The 9,984-nt window shown below is 32.3% G+C and overlaps 1 long non-coding RNA gene across 1 annotated transcript in view; it reads left to right on the top strand.

Annotated features, from left to right (window-relative positions):
• Positions 1–552: 552 nt before the first annotated feature.
• The window catches only part of LOC143246028 (uncharacterized), a 33,728-nt gene continuing 24,296 nt past the window's right edge, over positions 553–9,984 (top strand). Inside the window, exon 1 of the long non-coding RNA XR_013025763.1 lies at positions 553–672. This is a non-coding gene — a long non-coding RNA (uncharacterized LOC143246028). The remainder of the gene's footprint in view (positions 673–9,984) is intronic.

The following is a 9,984-nucleotide window of genomic DNA, read 5'->3' as shown; positions in this document are numbered from 1 at the left end:
ACATAAGTTACTAAAGGAAAAAGAGTATTTCTAAATGTGAATAGGTCTCTTGACAATATGGTTATTTAGATTTCAAGTTTTATCTTACGTTCTTATCAGTCATTGATACTGAATGATTATCAACATAATTTATCTACTGATGAATTTTTTTCAATAAAGTATGTACTCTCTCTCAAACACGTGGTGGTTTCAAAACATGACAAAAAGCGATTGTTTAGTTATTTAAGGCAAATATTCGTATGCGGGTAAAGTCTGTTACATTTCATGAAATTATACGAGGTCTCATTCGACCTATTGTATCTAATCTAGTCACATATCGTTATAAACTAGCAAGTTGTTTTGGTTGGTTTTATAAAACTATTTATAAGTCATAAATAGTTTTGACTGCTCTTAAATTATTAGGAATCCAAATTTCTTTGAACCCGAATACAGTGCAAGTTTTGATATAAAATAGTTATACACTAGTGTTCTATTAAAACCAGTAATTGCCATATGTGTTAATTTGATGTATGAGAATTTTGAAGTAATAAATGGCTAATTATATTCTTTGATAGATTGTTTAGGCAGAGTATTCATATTGAAACTTTGTAGAATGGACGGCAACAGCGTGTTGTGGAGACACAAGTGTATAAGACGACGTTCCGAAAGCCTTTTATCTTTCTTCGTCTTCAGGTCAGTGTGTGTGTGTGTACGAACGAAAACTGTGGCAAGCTGGGGGAAGAACGTTGTGGTACGTATTCGTCCCCGCTTGTCAAACACAAAAATTAAACAAGTTAAAGTTGCAAAAGAAATAAGTTAGCTTAACTTTTGTAAAAACTTAGAAAAAACTAAGAACACCCCTAAAGAATTTTGGAAAAAAATTAAGAGCATTTCCTGGACAAAAGCAAATTACTTACTCCAACACATCACATACAATAACACCAGCGCGAGGACGAACTCAGAGAAAACCGATGTCCTGGTGACTTGTGGGGAACGTATTGTGATTGGTTGGAATATCGCTGTTTCTGATTGGAGGATATATTTCCTGTAGATTCAACCAATGGAAGTCACAGGTTACTCACCTCTAATCTGGAATCTCTGTTTAGTGAAGTTTTAATAGTGTTATTATAAAATGATTATTTAATTTTTCTTATCTTCCAGAATTTGTCTGTGTCGATGATGAAAGTTTTATAAATAATATTGGGCGCAACATTAGGTTTCCCATGTTCATCTAATATTTTCTTCTGTGTAACCTTCAGAAAGTGTAGTTGCAACAAAGTCCAGATGATTTTAAGACGATTCTATTTAATGGTATGTTCATGATACATTTGTACTCTCCGAACATAAATATAAGGATCAGAAATTTTCAATTACATTCAAGTGAGAGACATCGAAATATTTACTTGACTCTGGAAAAACAAATATTCTGTATTACAACTTATAGGCCGTAAAATATTAAATCACGAAACAAAATTATAGGTATCCAATTACCGTAAACTAAGTTCTTTGGGTTTATATTTAACCAATTGGTTTCATGTTTGTTTTCGAGGAAAATTCAAGTTTTGTATTAGTTCATAGAGACTGTAACATAACAAGTACAAGACTGGCATTCCATCCACAACTTTAACTTCAAAAATTATCTGAAGAAAAAACCTTTTATTGATAATATTACAAGCAAGATTATGAAGAAATACCCACGAAAGGTAAAAACAAGCACAAGTATACATAAACTACATCTATCAGCAATGTTTCTGTTTCTGGATTCTTAAAATAAAGAACATTTTAAAAGTTACATATCCACAGATCTTGCTGAAAGTTATCTTTAAACTGTAATAACTCGTTAAAATTTTTCAAGGTGAAATACTCGATTCCAGCACTAAGGCGGTCGAATACTATTAACATATTTACATGCAGTCGTTGTAAAGAGATACATTTTAGTTCCATGACGCGCTTTCTTGCGGTTAGAAACAAATAATACTTTAAACCAAACGAAGGAGATCGTTCTAATATTTACCTACACATTAACAACATGTTTAACCAGACTCTGCTATAAAGTCTTAACCATTATCTACTCAACAGACAACGAAAGTGTGTTACTGACAAAAGAGTCTTTGGTCATAAGATATTTGGAACTCATTCTATTGAATATGACGAAGTAAACACGTTGAAGCACGTATGAGACTGTTTTATAGTTTTTTCTTTATCATTTCTGTAAAGTGAATTATTTGATATTTTATTGTATTTTTTGAAAATTAGAACAGTATCGATTTTAAAATTGCGTACAATGAATTGTTGTTCTTTGAAAATTAAGTTTATAATACTAAGTAATGCTATCTGAAGTCCATATTTTACCATATTATTTTTATCATATTTTCGTACTTACCTCATAAATTCATTAAGTAGAAGACACAATTTATCTATCGATATTATTTGTTCTTATTTGTTTATAGTTAACAACACAAAGAGGCATCTGTGCTGTGCCCATCAAGGGCATTGAAACCAGGTTGTTAGCAGCGTAAATTAGCATACACAACACCTTGCCACCGGGAGTTTATTCTACAATTAATTACGACTTGAGTCTATTACCAGCGCTGATCACAAACGTCCCCAGTAAACGATACACTCACAGGAAAGTTTTCTACCGATACTGAATTGTTTACATTACTTCTGTAATTACTTTCGTTTGAACCAAGTGTCTCATAATGAATTGTTTGACACAAAAAATAAACAGTTTACTCTGCTAATTCTTCAAGAACTTTATCAAGTATAAGAAATACTCATAAAATATTTATAGTCTACTATAAGAGTTCTCTCATAACATCCAAAGGAAGTCGCTTCAAAGAGAAGTTATTAGAAGGTAAAGATCAAAGGATACCGCTTAATGGAGAGCCTTAGAGGAAGGAAGTCAATGGCCTATTGATGCCATAGACTTGTAATTCATAATTAATCCATCAGAGTTGTCATAGTTATGGCCCACTAGAGATCGTGAAATTTTATTTAAATGCCGAAAGCTGGCAAAGCATTACAAATCAACTGACTAAATCTGGTATTACGCAAAATGCGTCTTGGACAGTAACTTGTGGGGGGCAAAAGATAAATCTGAATTTAAATTTTTACGTCTATAATTTCGAATTCTAAATGTAGAACTTAAGAGGAAACATTTACATTTACTTGATTTGTATCACAGCTTTTAAATCTATGGATTTCTAATGTTACTCCCACTTTCGACATGAGATCCTTACATTTTGAAGTATTATATTCCATACATGAATAACGTTTCAGAGAATCTTTTGCCATTGATTGTTAGACTTTTGTAACATTGCAACTATTGAGCCAAATTACCTTGTGGAGCTAAAAGGGTTGTCTACTACTAGAAATCGTACGTGATCCTATTCTACAGTCAGCAGTTAATCCAATAAACGTTTGTCAACTGCTTTTACTTGATGAGCTGCTCCCAGAGACGTAGATCCTGGGGGGGGATGGAGGGTATACATCCCCTCTTCATTTTAGGTGGGGGGTATGGTGCATACAATCATTCCCCCAACCCTACAGTTTGGTCTGTTGAATTGCTTTATTGTATCACAGGTATACAATTGTGTGTTTGTTCTTGTGATTCTCGTGTTCTTACCAATCAAATTACATAATTAGACCTAGATGTAGGTTTTTTCAGTAGCCGAAATGTACATCTTTAATATAGGCGTGCTTCTAAGCTTTTCGATGTGAGCCATAGTTCGTAAGTATCAGTCAGTAGGCCTAAGTATACATGCAAGTATCGTGGCAACAAGATTACTCTGTGACTGCATGTTTACAGCTTTCAGGTTCACGTAATCAGATATTACCAATTTGCAAATTGAACAGTCACATAAGTGGTTGCAAAAATCATCCCCCCCATCGGGTGTAAAAAATCTACCACCCTGACTGCTACACTGTATTTATATCATTCTACACTAAATGCTGCCCTCTCTCTTGAAGCAATCATTTCTTTCTATGCCTAAGTCACGTCTCAAGAATCGGTTTTAATTATCCTTTCTGTTGTAAATGCCACGCCTTCTTTTATGCCTCATCCAGCCAGTCCACCTTTGACATCAATTATGTACCGCACTTATGTGGATTTTTAGAATTTCAAATGAATTTTAAATTCTATATAACTCGCACACTATTTTTGAATATCTCTAAGTATTGTATTCGATCAGACTTCAATAACATATTTCAACTCGTAATGCAATGATCGTTAAGACTTATAGCTCATAGGTTTTTGAAGTTCTTTTTGTTAAAATGGGATTATAAATTTTGGACATTGCACGACCATCTCGAAATTAGGATGTCCTTCTATTAAACAAAAGCTTCCACTTCTTCTGACGTCACTGTTTTCATGTGTCAGTTGTGGAGTTAGTCCAGCCGTCGCAGACAAAAAGAAATAATTTGTGATTTATTTGAAGACAAGCTACTGATATGACGATCAATACATATTACTTTTCAAAGACCAACTTTCATGATTAGTGTTCTTTTAACAGAAAACACCAATGTGATTGATCATCTTCAAAATAGTGTTTCAACTTTAAACAACGATATATAGGAAATATTAAAAACATTTTTGTGCTACAAAACTCAACCTACAGCAATTTGTTCTAATAAGCCATTTGATTCTCATTTATTTTATTACTTCACACAGTTTCGTAACAGGATATCTGTAATAACGTACAGGTATTAAAGAGGTGATGATGAAAACAGGATTGTGACCAGCTTCGAAATGATGGAAACAGGATTGTGACCAGCTTCGAAATGATGGAAACAGGATTCTGACCAGCTTCGAAATGATGGAAACAGGATTGTGACCAGCTTCGAAATTTTTCCAAAACCTAGAACCGATTTATACTTTTCATTGGGCAAAAGTAATCCTTCACAAATCCAATTTTTGTTGATAGAACTGTAGCTGCCTTTCACTTGAAAGAACTAATATAAAAACAATTTTTTGAAAAATTTTGCTTCCTGAAAAGTTTTGCTGATTGTGACAGGTACCTGGTGGATATGTACAAATATAGTTTTGATTTTGCTTCATCACGTAAGAACTCTGAGAAATAGACAGTTAACTGATTACCGGCAATAACGTATTTAATTGCGTTTATGTTTTTAATACGCTATTAAGTTCAGCATAATTATAAGTGTTTTGCTCCTGATTTTCATTTGTATTCAATGTCATGTGCATCACGTTGCAGTGTCCAACAGTAGTCAGCAAGCATTGATGGATTCCGGTTGCTCTGATATCGTTTTTCCATTGTAGCAATGTTCTGGCGAAACTGAAGAGATCGATAAAACGGTACGTGATGGGTAAATTTGGATGTGATTTTTCTGATCAGCAACCAAAAATCTATAAGGAACACCCAACAGTGTTGAAGAAGCAAAAACTTTGTTGTGCAGTGAAATAAGTTTACATTTCCAGAACAGTATCTTGTCGACGTCAGAAGTACAACACATTGTTGAACTGTTTGACCGTTCTCTTCTTGAACATTCTCTCAATGCAGTATATGTTCTGAATTAAAATTATACAAATTTACTCACAACCTTAGGATATCCAGCTGGTCATGAGGAGAAGACACAACAGTGTGGCTCATCCAATCACACACACTCATCTCAAACATACTCTAGTGAGGCTCTACAACATTTATAACTTTCTACTTTGTGTTCAGTTCATTACTATTAGACCTCCAACAAATGTTAGACCTTATAGTGACATTAGCCTTACTAATGTTTCCAATAAATCCTTCGAACATATTTTAGTTAAAAGACTCCACAGATTTATTTTAGCCCATCAATACCTACCACTTAGCCAGGCTGAGTTTGGTCCACAGCTATTGACAATGGATGAAATTCACAAACTATTGGACTCTATGTTCAAGCATTTTAATATTAGTAAGTTTTACTGTTTGTTACTTTTTATTTTGAACAAGGGTTTGATACTTTCTGACAATGTAATTTAATCTATAAACTACGAAAAACACAAATTTCTTTTACCTACATCAAATTTATCAACTCATTTCTACACGCACGTTAAAATAAACTTATTTTTTATATTTAGTTTATTAAATTAAATTTATATTCAATTTATTATTATTAGAATAGCTATATTCCATTTTACGTCTTATTATATAATTTTGTTCATAAGGCATTAAATTATTTGTAGCTTATATCAAATACTTTATGAAAAGTAATCAACTCCATAATGTTCCGAGTGCAAAATTGTTAAATTTTCGAAAAGATAAAATATAACTTTTTATTTTTTACACCTACATAATTTTGCACTTCGTATATTATGGATTTTGCTTTTCATATTTGATATAAAATACATATAATGCAACGTTTTCAAAACCTTCATGAAGCTTAGTAATTGTTATATCCGTATAACATTTTAATTGTTTTGAATTATATATCTCATCCTCACTGACTGGGTTGGCTTTCTTGTGTTGTTTGCAGTCATGGAGATCGTCGAGAAATGGTATAGATCCCAGTGGTGTAGAATGGTCTCATTAGATATGGTTTTGCAAGTTAAAAAGTTCTGTGATGTTATTGAGTTAAAAATTTAGCATGTTTTCTATATTATTTATCTAGTAAATGTAGTTTTCTTAGTTTTCAAGTTTCAATTTCTATAGGCACGATGTACTGGTAGAAAATTACTTTCATATCTGTATACCAACACATTAGCAATTGATGTGTTCGAAGAAAACGAAGTTTGTTAATATGATACTTAGTGTCAACAGCACTTCTCTTCAGACAGTTAATAAGTGTTCAATAACTACCATGTTCTTTTATATAAGTCGTAAATCCGTAATATTAAAGTAAAAACTGTAACTTGATTTAATGAGATTTATCTTTAAAAACAACTTATATGTGTCTATAAAACTTCTTTTTTCTAAGAAACATCTTCCCATTTAAGAACAAATTCAATAAAATATAGCAGTCCCTTGTTTATAAATATGTGTCCTGTATACTGGTAAAGCTGCATTTGGTCCACTACCGGATGTCTCCAGTAGAGGACTGTGAAACTCTGCAATTCTTCCATCTGTAAAAATTCACGTGAGATGGAATGTGAGTACAAAGTTATATTCGAACACTCTTAGATCCTGTTCAATACAACATATAAAAAAACATAGAGGTTTAAAGAAGTTTTGGTTATTAAAACCTTTCTATTGGAAACAAATGTCATGTTACTTATATCAGAATTTGGAAAACATTTACTCCAAAGTAATTAGAAAGAGTGCACAATATCTTTTATTTTTTAACCATATGCACAAATCTGTATTATTTGCCATATAAGATTTATTATCAAAATTAATACGCTTTCAAAGCTAATTTTTACCATGTGGCTTAAAGGTACATAACTCTTATATATTCACTTATTTTTGGCAAAAGGTAGCATGTGATCTAATATCACATAATCTGTTTTTATTAAATACTATGTTTTTATGTCAGTTTAACGTTTTAAAGACATAAACATTTCATGTTACACATTCAAAATTTACGATACTTTGTGAGTTTTAATAGAACCTTTTATATCACATAATTAAACTGTTTCAAAGAAATCTTTTACAAATAAAAACACTGTTAATTCGTTCCACCTCACGTACTATGTTTGTAGAATACATATGACAAAGGTCACAGTTCAAAGTAGGTATGGATGGATTTTATTCATGCCATATTAAGAAGCATAATTTTGTACCGTTGTACAAAGTACGTTCTAATCTTGTATTTCATAATAAACCAAAGTCATATGTTTGAAAATTTTCTTCAGATACGTTACAGTTTTATTTTCTCAGACAGTTTGGGAATACACGTATTGTATATACTAAACTTATGTTAGATTAAACCACAATATTTAAAGCTTAGGTTATATTCTGCAAATTTATTTACAGTTAGAGCTTATTTTAAACATGGTAAACACACATGTTCGTATTTTTGAAAATGTAAAATGAAAGTTATAGTTTCAAAATCTTCTGTATAATATACATAAGATTTTCTTAAAATAAAAAAAAAATTGTAATTTCCTATAATTTCACACTCTATATTATATTTTTCACACATGTCAGCTTCAGTCTTGAATCTCATAATTTAATCTCAAGGTTTTGTATTGTTCACTCAAACATTTGCGTTTTTCAGTGGCACAACGATAAGTCTGCGGACTTACAACGCTATAAACTGTTTCTTTACCCGAAGTGGGCAGAGCACAGATAGCCCATGATGTAGCTTTGTGCTTGACTTAGAAAAAAATTAATCAAACACAAGCTTGTTTAGTTGAACAGTGTAAACTGCGTTTAGTGACTTCATACAATATTTTATAGTAGTGTATACGTTATACAGATGTAAGAGATGCATGCGTTTTTCCTTCATACTTGCGCAAAATGTATTACAAGTGTTTACGACACATCACAATATAAATATCAAAGAGTACACTTTTTATAGTTAAAGTGTATTATCGAACATGTAATATTTTTTATTTGTTGTAGTGTGTTTGTACCATTCTACAGTTTAAGAAAAGCTTTACATCTGAGAATTCAGCAAATGGATAAAATGACACACCAAAAACAGCTGTTATTGTTTAGAAAAATACGTTATTCAGAATAAATATAATGTTTTGTATAAAAGTCGGAGAAAGCATATGTGTTGAGTCAGTACTAGCATGTTATTTAATGGTTGTTATTGTTTTATGTTAACCACAAAGCTACACAAATGGATATCTGTGCTCTGCTCACAACGGATATATAAGTTCGCAGATATACCAGTGTGCCACTGAAGGCTTTATTTAATGGAAGGGTGAATCTATTATCTACGTATATAATCATGTGAGACATGTAAACACTTGATCCAAACTTAAGAAGCCCGGCATGGCCAGGTAGGTTAAGGCGTTCGACTCGTAATCCGAGAGTCGCTGGCTCGAATCACCGTAGCATAAAACATGTTCGCCCTTTCAGTCGTGGGGGCGTTATAACGTGACGGTCAATCCTACTATTTTTTGTTTAAAGAGTAGCCCAAGAGTTGGCGTTTGGTGATGATGACTAGCTGCCTTCCATCTAGTCTTACACTGTTAAATTAGGGACGGCTAGCGCAGATAGCCCTTGAGTAGCTTTGCGCGAAATTCAAACCAAACTTAAGTCCAGTTAGTCATCTTTGTTCGTCAAACCATGAAAGTAACTTATATATTTTAAACTTTTCCGATTAAACAGAAATGTCAGTTTGGTCAAGTTCCAATTGCATAAACTCTACAGTTTAACTATAAAGATTTAATCAAGATCATAAATAACACACAGCGTTAGAATATTTTAAGATTATGCACAAGTGCCAAGAGACACTTGATTTAGTCTTTTAAAATATTTACAAAGAAGTGAGTATGGGATTAAATAACTGTGTTTATCCCAAAGGTAATTTTAGATGTTAAAACGTTTAACATCATAAGCAGCGAAACGCTCATTCATGACATGTTCTTTATAAAAATTCGATTGTCCTTAAACTGATCTGTGAGTATAGTTGAATGATTAACCGAGATCTTTTTTGTTCACATCATGAGTGCTCATCGTATTCCCTGTCTTAAAGGCGAATTCTCATCCATAAAATTGCGATGCTATTAAATATCTCTAGACATTCAATAATCTACTGCAATAATATTTCAGGAATATCAAAGTATTCGAGCTAATCTTAGGCACAAAGAAAATAGTTTCCAATAAAATAGAACTTGTGTCAAGAACTCCTAAAATGATTGGTTTGAAGCTTATCGATCAATTCGCACATTTAAAAACAAGTTATGAAATAATTTAATTTTTATCCTAACACAGATAAAGAAAGATGTTTTATGCTTTCATTGTGACTGTGCAAACACAGAGAAAGTGTTTGACCTTCACTCTCGTTATGCACTGGATGACGAGCCGTGTGTGATTTCTGGTACCACTCAATTGTTGACTGTCTTTATTATACTACAGTCGTTGATAAAACTATTATTCACACAAACTAAATTTCTGA

The sequence above is a fragment of the Tachypleus tridentatus genome, chromosome 1 (genome assembly GCF_004210375.1).
Source record: "Tachypleus tridentatus isolate NWPU-2018 chromosome 1, ASM421037v1, whole genome shotgun sequence".
NCBI classification, from domain to species: domain Eukaryota; kingdom Metazoa; phylum Arthropoda; class Merostomata; order Xiphosura; family Limulidae; genus Tachypleus; species Tachypleus tridentatus.
The sequence above is the reverse complement of the archived record's forward strand: the minus strand, read 5'-3'. Positions and strand labels throughout refer to the sequence as shown.